Genomic DNA, 14,875 nt, shown 5'->3' with positions numbered 1-14,875 from the left:
AACAGCTCCTGTGAAAATCTGTTCTGGTTTTCCTTTTTGACACCTCGGAGAGGGATGCAAGATTTCAAGACCAGTTTCTTTTTTTAAAGGAAATTCTTATTTGTTTTTAAACGCTTCCGGTAGCACCTTTTTCTTATCAATTTTTTTTTTTTATTAAAAGCCATAAGCTGTCGTGAACTACAACCAGTGGTGGGTTTCAAAAATTGTTCGAACCTACTCTGTGGGCGTGGCCTCCTTTGTGGGACTGGCTTGCCGCCCATGTGACCGGATGGGAGTGGCTTGCCGCCCATGTGACCGGATGGGAGTGGCTTGCCGCCCATGTGACCGGATATGAAGATCCCGACGACACTTGTCAGAACCACCTTAAATTACCTCTCACACAGCCCTGGCATGCATAAGAATAGGATGTCAACTTGTTTTTTAAAAGGCATCTTTGGTTTGCGTTCAAACAACTTCAACATATGCAATGTTCTGATTGCACCACAAACGCAGTAGTCATCCTTACCTTTCACAGAGGCACTGAGTTTTATAAATAGGAGCATGATAGTGTAGAATAATCATATCCAAGGACCAGTGGTGGGTTTCAAAAAAATTTGGAACCTCTTCTGTAGGTGTGGCCTGCTTTCCGGATCCACTGGTGGAACCTCTTCTAACCGGTTCAGTAGATTTGACGAACCGGGTCTACCGAATAGGTGCAAACTGGTAGGAACCCACCTCTGGCTACAACTCACAAAAGCCTGTGTCTTTTAATAACATTTGCTGTTTTATATAAGGTTTTTCTCTTTTAAAGCTACATTTGATTGTCATAGCAATCTAGAATCTAATGAGGTTCCTGGTTTATCACTCATCTAAGAAATCCTTCCAACTGCTAGAAAGTTGCACAGCCAATGCCTTTTCCTTAGATATTCAGTGGTTGTTAGTGGCTGTTGTCATATTTTAGTCATTTGAAGCCTTTGAGAAAATTTAAATTGAAGGGAAGAGTCAACTGAGACAGGCGCTCGGGGTCTTTAATCAAAAGGGTGGGCCCAGACTTCCTTAATTATCTGAAAAGTGCATTAAGCAAATTGTGAATGAGCGTGGTGAAATTTGCAAAGATGTTATAGGAGAGTTGTTAGACTATCAGCCTCTTTCCCCCTACTGTTTCGTGACGAGCCATCACCTAACGACTGAAATATTTGTGTTTAAAAGATTAGTTCCTACTGTTTGCTTGCATGCTGCTAATCACACTGTTCGGTTTGAAATGACGGCAGCGAAAGGAAAAGTAACTTGAGGCAATAGAACAGCCATAGGATATCTCAGATAAGGAGGAAGGTGTTCTCCGCTTTAGGAAGAAGGTGTTCTGACCTAGGCCTCCCCAAAAAGCATGAAGCAGATTCCTGGTCCCGACAAAACCCCTTTTATTGAACGAATGTGAATTTCTCTCATTCACATTCAGCAAAGGCCTGGCAAACAGTCTTTCAAAGGAATATTTATGACTACAGACCTTATCTATTCTTGGAAAGCTGCCAAATATTGTCCAAATGAGGTGCTGTGCAAGGAAAGACTGGGCAGAGAGTCTCTGAGATTCAAGGACAGATCTTCACACTCTTGAAACAAATCGAATGAATGAATGAACGAACAAATGAATTGTTTCCTGCAAAAGCCCACTCCACTTTTGTTCCTTTTTTATTTCCTATGGGAGGGGACAATCACATCCCACCTGTTTAACAACCAGTTCTCTGCCCTAATGACCAGTTGGGTGGACATCGCTTGGTGGTTATGTGACTGTGTGGGCGTGGCCACTTCAACGTCACTCACGTCGATGGGCCTTCGCTGTTACAATGTAATAAGGGTTAACCAGAGAGGCAGTTTCTCTAAGCAGGGCAATAAAGATTAGGCTAGAAACAACACCAGAATGTTTCCTTCCTGCCTTCCTTACAGGATTAGCCCTGTAAAGTGGGGAGAAACAAAAGGAGATTTCTTCCAACAACTGGTTCTCCAAACTGCTTAGAAAGTTAACAACCGGTTCTCCCGAATAGGTGCGAACTGGCTTAATCCCACCACTGACCGTGCTGGAATTTCAGGTGTCATATGTCCAAAGGCAGAAATTGGTGTTCTAATATTTAGCCAACTGAATGGTTGAAAATTGTGCCACAATTCTGGTGTCACCATTTCCGAGGCTCCATTTGTTTGCACAAAAGCAAGCAAAAACTCCTCTTAGTTCCAAATGGTGCAAAATAGCAGCTTGTTCATTAGTATAATTTGTGTTGTAGTTGACAATTTGCGCTTGGCTTAGAAATCGCACCTCAAGAGATGCCTTGTGTTTGTTTTTTGGAGAGAAACCACAAAACTTGTCCTGAATTGGATGGGAAGCATGAATTTCCATACATAATTTCTGGAAGGCTCCATAATGCAAGCAGGATCCCTCGTTTTCATTTCATTTGTCCTTAAAACCCATCTCCAATTTTTTTCCATAAAGAAAGAATTCCCTCAGATCCATTATCATTTAATTTATTTAAAACACCCCCCCCCAAAAAAAAAATACGTCATTTTGTTCTTAGAAGGAGATAACAGTTGGTGTAACTACAATTCAGAGTTTTGGTTTTTTTTTAAAAAAAGGGATTATTACAAAGGGGCTTGGAGCATTTTATTTAATTTTTAATTATTATTAGTTATAAAGCTAATAAATTATAAGGAAAACAAAGCCTCCTCCAACCCTTTTGCTGAGTCTCAGTCAGGCACCATCAGATAATTATAACTAACATTAATTAAAAATTTACATTGCTCTAGGCATTTAACTTTCACTTCTGGCTGCAGATTCTTCATATGTTAGAAGGCATTCTGCTTCTCTAGAATTTTCAAAGCCTTTGGAGCAGTGGTTCTCAACCTGTAGGTCGGGATCCCTTTGGGGGTCGAACGACCCTTTTGTAGGGGTCACTTAAGACCATCGGAAAACACATATTTCTGATGGTCTTAGGAACCGAGGCGTCAATTTTATGGTTGTGGGTCATCACAACATGTGAAACTGTATTAAAGGGCTGCGGCATTGGGAAGGTTGAGAACCACTGCTTTAGAGAATATTTTAATGGTTTTAAACCCCCATCCTTCAATCGTAGCCCCTTGCCCAGGGTGGGGTATAGAGGGGTCAAAGGGCTATTAGAGAAGAACAGATCTTTTTAAGGATTCCCTTGGGCCCCCAACCCAGGGGTGAAATTTAGCAGATTCTGACAGGTTCTGGAGAACCAGTAGTGGAAATTTTGAGTAGTTCAGAGAACCGGCAAATACCATCTCTGGCTGGCTCCAGAGTGAGGTGGGAATGGAGATTTTGCAGTATCCTTCCCCTGCCACGCCCACCAAGCCACGCCCACAGAACTCATAGTAAAAAAAATTGAATTTCACCGCTGCCCCAGCCTATATGATTAATTCTTCAATTCTGCCTTTGATATTCTGCATGTATCAGTTTTTGAATTTAGCTTAGAAAGTTGAACTGACACCCAACTCTGTAAATGCAAGGAGTCCTTGACTTACGACAATCCATTTAGCGACCACTCAAAGTTACAACGGCATTGAAAAAAGTGACTTATGACCGTTTTTCAGTCTTACGACCGTTCGCAGCCACCCCACGGTCACATGATCCAAATTCAGGCTCTTGGAAAGTGACGCAGTGGTTAAATGCAGCACTGCAGGCTAATTCAGCTGACTGCAGTTCTGCAGTTCGGCTGTTCAAATCTCATGGCTCAGGGTTGACTCAGCCTTCCATCCTTCCGAGGTGGGTAAAATGAGGACCTGGATTGTTGTTGGGGGCAATATGCTGACTCTGTAAACCGCTTAGAGAGGGCTGAAAGCCCTATGAAGTGGTATATAAGTCTAACTGTTATTGCTATTGCTATTTTGACGGTTGCAGTGTGTTCCCCCCCCCCCAAGGGTCCTGCGATGCCCCTTTTGCGACCATCCATCAAGTCAAGTCAACGGGGAAGCCAAATTCACTTAACGACCGTGTGACGAACTTATCAATTGCAGCAATTCACTGAAGGACTGTGGCAAAAAAGGTCGTACAATAGGTCAAAACTCCCTTATTAAGAGCGGTTTTGCTTAACGGCATAAAGTCTGGGCTCGATTGCGGTCGTACGTCAAGGATTAACCTGGGAAACCATCCAAATTAGGCTGCAGAATAGCGCAGTCAGTCCTTCACTTAAAGTACCCATTGTGAAAAATAAATCCATTTTTTTAGGGAAAAACAACATCTTTCCTCAAGTTGCTCCCTCTACCGCGATAACCCATTTGCTTGCTGTGCCACTTACGGAGCTGTTTTGAAATAGATACTGAGAAGCCCATATATAGCTTGGCATTATAACATGTGTCAGATCCTAGCAGAAAGAGGACAGGCGTGGCAGAAAAAGAAAACCCAGGTGGAAATCCTCGATTAAATTGCACAAACGTGCCAAAACACGCCGTGCGTAGGTTGTGTTTTTTTTTTAAATGCAGCAGAGCTGGCATCAGGGAAGGGGGCCTTGCCACCCGAAAGAGAAACGGGAAAGAGAATCGAGGCGCCAACTTGCAGGCTTGCCCGTTGAAGAAACCTATGGCTGCTTGGCATTTTATGCCTCCGGGGCAAAGGTCCAAACAACTTTGAGGCAGGCACCTTGCCATCCCAGCAGATGGGCAGGCACGGATGCTGCCAAGAGACAATGCCCAGCTCCTTCTCATAAAAGTCCAAATGTCTGGCCCGAGCAGCGGAGCCTCCAGACGCAACGGCACAGACGCAGCTCGCTCTTCCTGCGAACCCGACGGTGGAGGTAAATGCGATTAAAAATATACAGGCTGATGAATGTTCTCGTTAAAAGAGTCCGGTTCAGCTTTCTTCCCCAAACGACGGGCGTATTTAAAATGGAGAGGCAAGACTTTGCAGAGAGAGGGGGAGGGAGAGAAAGAGAGAGATCAGATTCACGCATGCATATTCAAAAAGATCCATGGAGAAAGTCTAGAGAGAGTCTTGGTCCTCCAGGTCCGTGGCACGACAAAACCGCGAAGCCCTTATCCGCGGAGACATAAGCGCGTCGCTAAAGCCATGACGTCATCATCGCGCATCATCACCGCCGCGACAACAGCGCTGCAACAGAAGGGCGCTTTAAAACGGCGCCGCGGCAGAAAGCCGATTTCCATTAAGGTAAGGGTTAGGATTAGGTTTAGGGGTTTGTTTTAGGGTTAGGTTTAGGGTTAGGTTTAGGGTTAGGTTTAGGGTTAGGTTTAGGGTTAGGGTTAGGGTTAGGGTTAGGGTTAGGGTTAGGTTTAGGGTTGGGTTTAGGGTTGGGTTTAGGGTTGGGTTTCGGGTTGGGTTTCGGGTTGGGTTTCGGGTTGGGTTTCGGGTTAGGTTTCGGGTTAGGTTTCGGGTTGGGTTTCGGGTTGGGTTTCGGGTTGGGTTTCGGGTTAGGTTTAGGGTTAGGTTTAGGATTAGGTTTAGGGTTAGGTTTAGGGTTAGGGTTAGGGTTAGGGTTAGGGTTAGGGTTAGGGTTAGGGTTAGGGTTAGGGCAGTGGTCCCCAACCTTTTTATCGCCGCGGACCAGTCAGCCTTTGATAATTTTACCGTGGCCCGCTGAGCGCGCGCAGGGGTGGGGGGGCGTTGTTCGCGACGACACATTGATTGTTTATATATCAGATTGTTTTGATTAAAGGCGCAGGAACACCGGGGAGACGTCTTCTGAGCGAGGCGTTTTCTGTAGAGCCACAGGGAGACTGGGGAGATGTCTGCAGGGTCGCAGGTACACGTCAGCTTTGGGCCACACGTGCGTACCTGCGCGGGGCTCTCTTCCCTGGAGCCTTTGCACATGGCCCAGGAGCTTTTGCGCACGGCCCAGGAGCCTTTGCGCTGCAGCGATCATGTCCCCCGGCCGCTGCAGCGATCATGGCCCCCGGCCGCTGCGCGGCCCGGTGCCAGGTACTCCACGGCCCGGCACTGGACCGGGGGTTGGGGACCACTGGTTTAGGGTACTGAGTGCTTGGGAATGCGCGGATTTGCCCTCTGCGATTATGTCATCGCGGTAGGGTCACGTTTTTCCTTAGCGCTTTGAACGGTGCGAATTAGTCTTCGCGCTTATGTCTCCGCGGATAAGGGCTTCGCGGATTTGTGGTGGAACCCTCCAGGTCATGGTTATCCCAAAGGTGCCTTCTTTCAAAAGGCAATTGGACCTCCTTTGTTTCTGTTTGAAGACATTTCGCTTCTCATCCAAGAAGCTTCTTCTGGTCTGACTAAATGGGGGACAATGGAAGGATTTATATTCCTTGCAGTCATCTGGTTGTTAGCGCGCCTTTTGAGACTCGTCGGGGTGACCTGGAGACCAACTACATTAAGATTGAACAGCCCCCTCTCAGCAGAACCAATTTCGTTGTATTGAAGTACAAGGACAATAAAGGTTATACTTACTTATACCGCACCACCTCTCTCCGGTTTACAACACAGTCCTGTCCGCCATTCCAAGAAAGCTCCAAACCCATTCAGGTGACCTTGAGGCCACAGATAAACCTCCAAGCGGCCTCAACGATTCTCAGGAAGAGTACTAACGACCAGATGTATTATTTTTAAAGCGAACGTGATATTTAAAGATATGGGGAATGTCAACTATACCCATGGTGGCACAGTGATTAAAGTGCAGTACTGCAGGCTACTTCTGCTGACTGCCAGCTGCCTGCAATTTGGCACTTGGAATCTCACCAGGCTCAAGGTTGACTCAGCCTTCCATCCTTCTGAGGTTGGTCAAATAAGGACCCAAAATTGTTGGGGGGCATAGGCTGACTCTGTAAACTGCTTAGAGAGGGCTATAAAGCACTATATAAGTCTGAGGGCTATTATCGTTCCTTCCTTCCTTCCTTCCTTCCTTCCTTCCTTCCTTCCTTCCTTCCTTCCTTCCTTCCTTCCTTCCTTCATTCCTTCCTTCTTCCATGGTAGTGCAGTGAATGCCATATTGCAGGCTGACTCTGCCCACAGCCAGGAGTTCTATCATGACCGGCTCAAGGTTGACAGCCTTCCATCTTTCCGAGGTGGTTAAAATGAGGACCTAGATTGTTGGGGGCAAGAGGCTGACTCCGTAAACCACTTAGAAAGGGCTGTAAAAGCACTATGAATTGGTATATGTCTAAGTGCCATTGTTATTGCTATCCCATTAGTTAATATAATTTGGACTCAAATCTAACTTTTGACCAAGTGTCCATTCCCCCCCCCCCATGGAAATTCTTCAGAGGCTCAAAGGTAATCAACCTGCTTCACACAGACTTGACTTTGAAAGTAGTTTTCCATTTGGTTGCCTGAACTGAATCTGTTTGAGTTCAGAAAAGCTCTTTTGCAGAGACTCAAAAGTATTCAGATTCACCCACAGTTATTCATTACAATTCACCGTGCTCTTCAAACTTCCCTCTTTGGCTGCCCTCTTCAGTGCTGAGATTCTTCTCCTGCTGCTGTACAATAGATTCCCTAAATCAAAGCTTCACACTGTCCTAATCAATAGCAATCTTATATCAAATCAGATCTCGCATTGATCTCGCATTACTTTTTCCCTGCCTTTTTTATCTCCGAATAGCAGCAGCTCGCCCTGATCTTCAGTGGAAGGTCCTTCTTCTTTTGATCTGCTTTTCTTCTGAAACCAAGGGTTGGACCTTGTAACTTCTCCGTTCCAAGGATGTTCAAAATATATATTTTTTTTAACCTAGTCAATCAAACTGGAAAGCATAACTGAGAAAGGAAATCTTAGCTGCCCTGTTGCGTCCCGCACCTCACAAGCGAGACAATCCTGTCCATGTAAAACCCTAATTAGGAGAATATGCCATAAAGAAATTGCATCCCATATCATATGGAATGGTCTAAACCAGAGGTGGGTTCCTACCAGTTTGCACCTATTCGGTAGAACCGGTTCATCAAATCTACCGAACCAGTTAGAAGAGATTCCACTAGTGGACCCAGAAAGCAGGCGACACCTACAGAAGAGGTTCCAAAAATTTTTGAAACCCACCACTGACACACACACACACACACACAGACTGACACAGAGAGAGAGAGAAAGAGAAAGGAAGGAAAAAATAAATAAATGAATAAAGAAAAAAGAAAGAAAAAGTGAGAGAGAGATGAAAGAAAAAAAGAAAAAAGGGACAGAGACACAAAAGGAAGGAAAGAGAGAGAGAGAGAGAGAGAGAGAGAGAGAAAACACATGGCCGGCAAGTCACTCCCACCAGGTCACATGGCCGGCAAGCCACTCCCACAAAGGAGGCCACACCCACAGAGTAGGTTCCAAAAATTTTTGAAATCCACCACTGGTCTAAACCTAGTACAGATATGTTCTGACCCGATCCAACAAATCCTCTGTAATTAAAGAAATGTTCCCTTTATTAGGACCCCCAGCAGCCCCAGCAAAATATCTCTCTCTTGTGCGCGCACCCTCTCTCTCTCTTTGTCTGTCTTTGTCTCTCTCTCTTTGTCTCTGTCTCTCTCAGCAGGCTAACAAGTCGGTCTGGCAGGGAGATAAATAGTTGTCTGCCACATCTATTCATCTCTGCCCACTGCCTTTTATCCCCAGAGCTAGGGTGGGGCTTCGCTAGCAATGGTGCCAAGGATCAGCCCATAGATTTCCACTGCTCTCCTCTCCTCTGCCTTCTATGCATCCACACGTCAGGCACTGGACCAAGCTGTTCCTCCTCTTCCTCATCAGTCACCTCCAGACCTGGGGGCTGTTGACTCCCCATCTGAGCGTTGATGGATGACCCAGGCTCCGCCTCCATCTCTATCTCTGACAGCTCCATTCCCTCTCCCCCCTCGGAGCTCTTAGATTGCCTTGATGCTGGCCCTGATTCCCACACCACCACCACCTCCTCCTCCAATTCAGCTGCCGGAAGGACCGGCGGCTGATAGGCCACCATAAGGTAGTGCTTGACATACCACCACCACTGAGTCAAAAATTTCCATTTGTTAACGGTGGTTAAGTGAATCTTGCCCCATTTATCGGCCAACCGGGCCGAGGTGGCGCAGTGGGTAGAGTGCAGTACTGCAGGCCACTTCAGCTGACTGTTATCTGCAGTTCAGCGGTTCAAATCTCACCAGCTCAGGGTTGACTCAGCCTTCCATCCTTCCGAGGTGGGTGAAATGAGGACCCAGATTGTTGGCCGCGATATGCTGACTCTGTAAACCGCTTAGAGAGGGCTAAAAGCCCTATGAAGCGGTATATAAGTCTAACTGGTATTGCTATTGCTATTTTATGAGCTTTCTTGCAACAGTTGTTAAGTGAATCGTTGCTATTGTTAAATTAGTAACATGGTTGAATCTGGCGTCCCCCCCGTTGACTTCGCTTCTCAGAAGGTCACAAAAAGGAATCACATGACCCAGGACACTGCAGTTGTCATAAATACATGTTGTGTCTGGATTTTGATCATCGTGGGGATTCTGTAACAAGTGTGATTTTTCAGTGCTCTTGTAACTTCAAACGGTTACTAAATGAACTGTTATAATTCAAGGATTTAACTTATACCACAGCTATGTTTGGAAAGACGAGCTGATACGAGAAGAGTTGAAAATCTCTTCCATCTCACCCCAATAGGCTGATTGCAATCATTCCAGAAGCTTCCGTATATGAGGTCACTCTCGGGTGTCCATATTCCCTCGTCTATCAACGTCAAAATGTGTTTGAGGTGGCCACAATTTTACCGGCGAGGAAGTAACATCTTAGTTCAAACTTTCCTGTCTTCATGATTCAAGGGTTGTGGTGAACTTCAAAGATCTGCCTTCATAATTATTTTATTCTGAGCTCTTTTGCTACAGATTTGTTGTTGTTTTTTTAATTGAACGTTAAAGTGTCCTTCAGAGGGGGTGAAATTGCCCTCGGGCCCTGTTAAGGTTAAGATCCCAAGACACTTATCTTTCTCTGTGTTTAATTGGTTTGCAGAATAGCTGAACCATCTTACTGATAGCCCCCTGCCATTGTTCTCTGTTAGTTAATAACATCATTTGGAAAATAGCCATAAAACCCACCATAAACATACTTAGGTATGGGATATCCAATTTCAAAACAGCAAGGAGAATCAGCGCAGGACAGCAACTAAAAGCGTGGTCCACAATTTCAAAATTTGTGAGTTCAAGGAATCATCTTGGCTACAACTTTATCAGGCCTCGGGAAATCATCTTCTCCTAACTAGCGCTGGTGATGTTACCTAGTTTGGGTTATGAAATGCCTGCAAGAAAACAAGCAAGCTCAGAGAGCACCAAGGATACTTCAGTCCTCTTCCTCCTCCTCCTGTACTACCACATCATCATCATCATCTACTTTCTCCTCTCTTCCTTCTCCGCCTCTTCTCTATAAACCGCATTCCTAACACTGATGATGTTACCTAGTTGAGTCATGAAATGCTTGCAAGAAAACAAGCAAGCTAAAAGAGCACTAAGGATACTTCAGTCCTCCTCCTCCTCCTTTACTACACATCATCATCATCATCATCTACTTCCTCCTCTCTTCCTTCTCCGCCTCTTTATAAACCGCACTCCTAGCACTGATGATGTTACCTAGTTGAGTTATGAAATGCCTGCAAGAAAACAAGCAAGCTCAGAGAGCACCAAGGATACTTCAGTCCTCTTCCTCCTCCTCCTGTACTACCACATCATCATCATCATCTACTTTCTCCTCTCTTCCTTCTCCGCCTCTTCTCTATAAACCGCATTCCTAACACTGATGATGTTACCTAGTTGAGTCATGAAATGCTTGCAAGAAAACAAGCAAGCTAAAAGAGCACTAAGGATACTTCAGTCCTCCTCCTCCTCCTTTACTACACATCATCATCATCATCATCTACTTCCTCCTCTCTTCCTTCTCCGCCTCTTTATAAACCGCACTCCTAGCACTGATGATGTTACCTAGTTGAGTTATGAAATGCTTGCAAGAAAACAAGCAAGCTCAGAGAGCACCAAGGATACTTCAGTAGCAATAGCAATAGCAGTAGACTTATATACCGCTTCATAGGCCTTTCAGGCCTCTCTAAGCGGTTTACAGAGAGTCCTCCTCCTCCTCCACTACTACCACATCATCATCATCATCATCTACTTCCCCCTCTCTTCCTTCTCTGCCTTTTTATAAACCGCACTTCTAGCACTGATGATGTTACCTAGTTGAGCTATGAAATGCTTGCAAGAAAACAAGCAAGCTCAGAGAGCACCAAGGTTCCCCTCAAATCAACTCCTGCTTTCAGTTCTTCCATGACCTTATGACGGGATGAGCAATACTAACTGCCTTCGCAATTGTTGCAAAGGAGTAGTTTGTTCCCTTGCATGGGTTTGCTTAAGAACTGCAGTGTTTACTTAACCACTGCCACCCCAAAAAAATATGTAAAATTGGGCCGATCAAATGATGACCTACTTAGTAAACAATACAACTGAACACCATAGCTCCAGGTTCATTTATGGTCAATACAACCTAACACCATAGCTCTGCATTTGTTACTAGAGCAGGGGTGTCAAACTCAAGGCCCGAGGGTTGGATCTGGCCCACAGGATGTTTAGATTGGCCCAAGGGCCACCCTGGAAACAGCAAAGGACTGCCCCGCCGTGCCTCTGCCAGAAAAAATGGAGCTCAGGAAGGCCGCCTGCACCGCCCCGAGCACCGTTTTCGCTGGCAGAGGATTGCAGGGGGCCATCGCAGCTGAAAACGGAACTCGGGAGCCCGTTTTCGCTGGCAGAGAGTTGCAGGTGGCCATCGCAGCTGAAAACAAAACTCAGGAGCCCGTTTTCGCTGGCAGAGGATTGCAGGTGGCTATCGCAGCTGAAAACAGAACTCGGGAGCCCATTTTCGCTGGCAGAGGCTTGCAGGTGGCCATCGCAGCTGAAAACGGAACTCGGGAGCCCGTTTTCGCTGGCAGAGGGTTGCAGGTGGCCATCGCAGCTGAAAACGGAACTCGGGAGCCCGTTTTCGCTGGCAGAGCACTCCGGCCACTACAGGCAACCCGACACGAGTGAGGTCAAACTGGCTACGTCCATCCTGGCCATGCCCCCCTCGCCCCCCTCTCCAAGTCAAACACAGCCCTGATATGCTTCTCAATGAAATCGAGTTTGACACCCCTGAACTAGAGCAACAAAAGTAGGTTGATTGTCCAGACAAACCATCTACGCTTGACTGTTTTGGTAGGAAGTGTGTCTCATCATTAAATATAATAGGCCTCAGCTGCATTTTGATCACTGAAGCATGCTCACAATTCATCACAGCAAATTACGTATGTCTTCATAACTTCTCTTTCTGCTTTCTTGGGCTGGCGCTTTTAGAGAACTACAACATAACGTGTATGGTGGGAGATGCTCTCTCTCTCTCTACACACACACACACACACAAACATTTTTGTTTTGCTGAACAAAGATCCATGAATTAAAAAAATAGAGGGGGGGGGAGAGAGAGAGCATTCTACGCTTCTCTTTTCCTGGCGTCTTGCAAAACTAGCTACAGCGATCCCAAGACGCATTCATTATTTATCTGTTTTAGTGAGTTTCTTGTCTGCAGTAAAAGATGGAGATGTTCACTTCTACGTCTCTCTTTGTGCCAGCAGCTCTGATAGAAGTTAAGCACCTTCTTCTTTTTTTTTTTTTTAAGGAAAACCTATAGCCATTTTTTTGAAGGGCTGGATGCGGGAGGGGGATTTACAAGTAGCACGTTTCTCATGGAAGCTTTGGCCCGTTCAATTTGCTAAAAATATATTTGTTCTTTCATAGAATTAAAGTGTCAGATTCGGGTTAGCAGTTAGCAGTTAGTCTTATATACCGCTTCATAGGGCTTTCAGCCCTCTCTAAGCGGTTTACAGAGTCAGCATATCGCCCCCACAGTCTGGGTCCTCATTTCACCCATCTCGGAAGGATGGAAGGCTGAGTCAACCTTGAGCCGGTGAGATTTGAACCGCTGAACTGCAGATAACAGTCAGCTGAAGTGTCCTGCAGTACTGCACCCTAACCACTGCGCCACCTCGGCTCTTAACCTCGGCTCTTAAGCCCTCACCTCGGGTTAATGTCAGGGTTCCAAATAGCATCCAAAAGTCAATCGGGAGTCCAAGGCAAAGTATTACTCAAAATTCCAATTTATTAAGAGAGCCATGTTGGCACATCAGGGGAAACCTGAATCTGAAAGCTTCCCGGTTTTCTCCACCCAGTTGAAAGCTCAAGATCTTTTCCCCACACCCACAAGTCCATCACATGGTCCAATCTTCCACTGCCATGGTGGCAGCTTCCACCCATCCAATTCCGGTCAGGTGCAGCGACAAAGGATGACCTTGGCTTTCTAGAAAGAATATTGTTATGGCTGCATCGCATCTTATGCTTTACAATCCCCCCTTCCGTTTTCCCACCATAGAAAATGCATAGTAGAATAATAGAAAGTGTGGCAGGCCAAAGATCCAAAGGAAAAGATGGCTGCAGGCCTGACATAAAGCTGACTTTGGGGAAGGGAAAGGTCCATTCTATTTTTTTAAGGGGGAGGAGGTTGAGGGGGAACAGCAATCTTACCTTTGGTTAATTTCAATGGGAAATGATGTGTCCCCCCAAACACACAGTTCTTCCAAAAGAAATGGCAGAAGACCTTCAAGCTAGTCTACAATGAATGCTATGTGAAGAATGCTTTCTGTCACCACATTGTTGTGACCTGCCAGCAGCCAGTGGAGCTGGCAGGAGAGTGAGGATGTTGGGGAGGAACATGGGCCAGTCCTGGGGGTCGAGGGCTCTGTATTGGAGGCAGAGAGGGAGTTAGACAGCAGTGAGGCAGAGGAACAGCTGGAGCCTGTTCCCAGTGTGTCCATGCACAGAGCTGCCAGAAGACAAGAACAACTCTGAAAACAGGGTCGATGTGGGAGTAAAGCCACACCTTGGAGGTGATTGGCTCTTCCCATAGGAAACAAAAGAGGAGCAAATGGGGAGGGGGCTTTTGCAGGAAACAATTCATTCATTTGGTCATGTCAAGGGTGGAAAGTTCTGTTTGTAACTATAAGAGACTCTGTGCCAAGTGTTGCCTTGCCCTGAGTTTGGAAACTAGTTATCTGGCAGCTCTCCAAGGGAGATAAGGTGCGTGTGGATAAACATTCCTTGGAAAGACTGTTTGCTAAGCCTTGCGGACTGTGAATGAAAGGAATTCACAGTCGGGTAAATAAAAGAGATTTGGCCATGACCAAGACCCCACTTCTTGCTATTTAAGAAAGCCTGGGTCAGAACATTAATGATTTATTCCTGTTATCCTTTTTTGTACAAATTGTGGCATTTTGCAGATCCCTGGCCATGTGTTCCCGCCCACCAGTGGTGCTTGGAATCTTTCCTGCCATATAAAGCGTCCTCTTTCCTTTGTAAAAAGGTTCCCCATGCTTCAAGCTGCTTTTTACAGAGAGGATTTATCATTAAAAGAGCCTCCATCCAAAAGGGAGAGAGAGAAGGTGGGATTCAGCCGGATTGGCCCAAATCTGAACCGGGTTTTATCTCTTGTCATTCAGATGTGAGACAGGCAAAGATCGCCTCCCAAGTTGCTCTTTGGGAGGCCGTCAAGGCAGAGAAACCAGGCTCTGATTTTTCACAATGTTCTCAAAGCGAGATGGCAGCCGCGGAGCCTCGGCGTTGGTTCGCTCCACGGCGGATGTGTGATTAAAGGAAGCCCACGTTGGCCTTTGAAATCAGCGGCCTCTTCCCTTGTTCCGATGGATGTGGCAGCAACCGAAATCTCTGGAGTGCAGAAACCAGAACTCTGAGAGGGTCAGGCAGAACAAAAGTAAAGGGCATCGTTTAAAACTAAAAGGAGAAGCCAAAGCCTTGATTCAAAATATATGTATTAGAGAGAGAAAGATGCTACCGACGTCAACTTACAGACAGTGCTGGCTTTAATATCAATCGATCAAAAAGATTCACAGAGAACTTTAT

The 14,875-nt window shown here is 45.9% G+C and overlaps 1 protein-coding gene across 2 annotated transcripts in view; it reads left to right on the top strand.

The window, feature by feature from the left end:
• Positions 1-14,875, top strand: part of ZNF423 (zinc finger protein 423) — a 316,344-nt gene that overhangs the window by 285,423 nt on the left and 16,046 nt on the right. The window lies entirely within an intron of this gene.

The sequence above is a fragment of the Thamnophis elegans genome, chromosome 14 (assembly GCF_009769535.1).
Source record: "Thamnophis elegans isolate rThaEle1 chromosome 14, rThaEle1.pri, whole genome shotgun sequence".
NCBI classification, from domain to species: Eukaryota; Metazoa; Chordata; class Lepidosauria; order Squamata; family Colubridae; genus Thamnophis; species Thamnophis elegans.
Note: the sequence above shows the minus strand (reverse complement) of the source record. Positions and strands in the feature narration are given on the sequence as shown.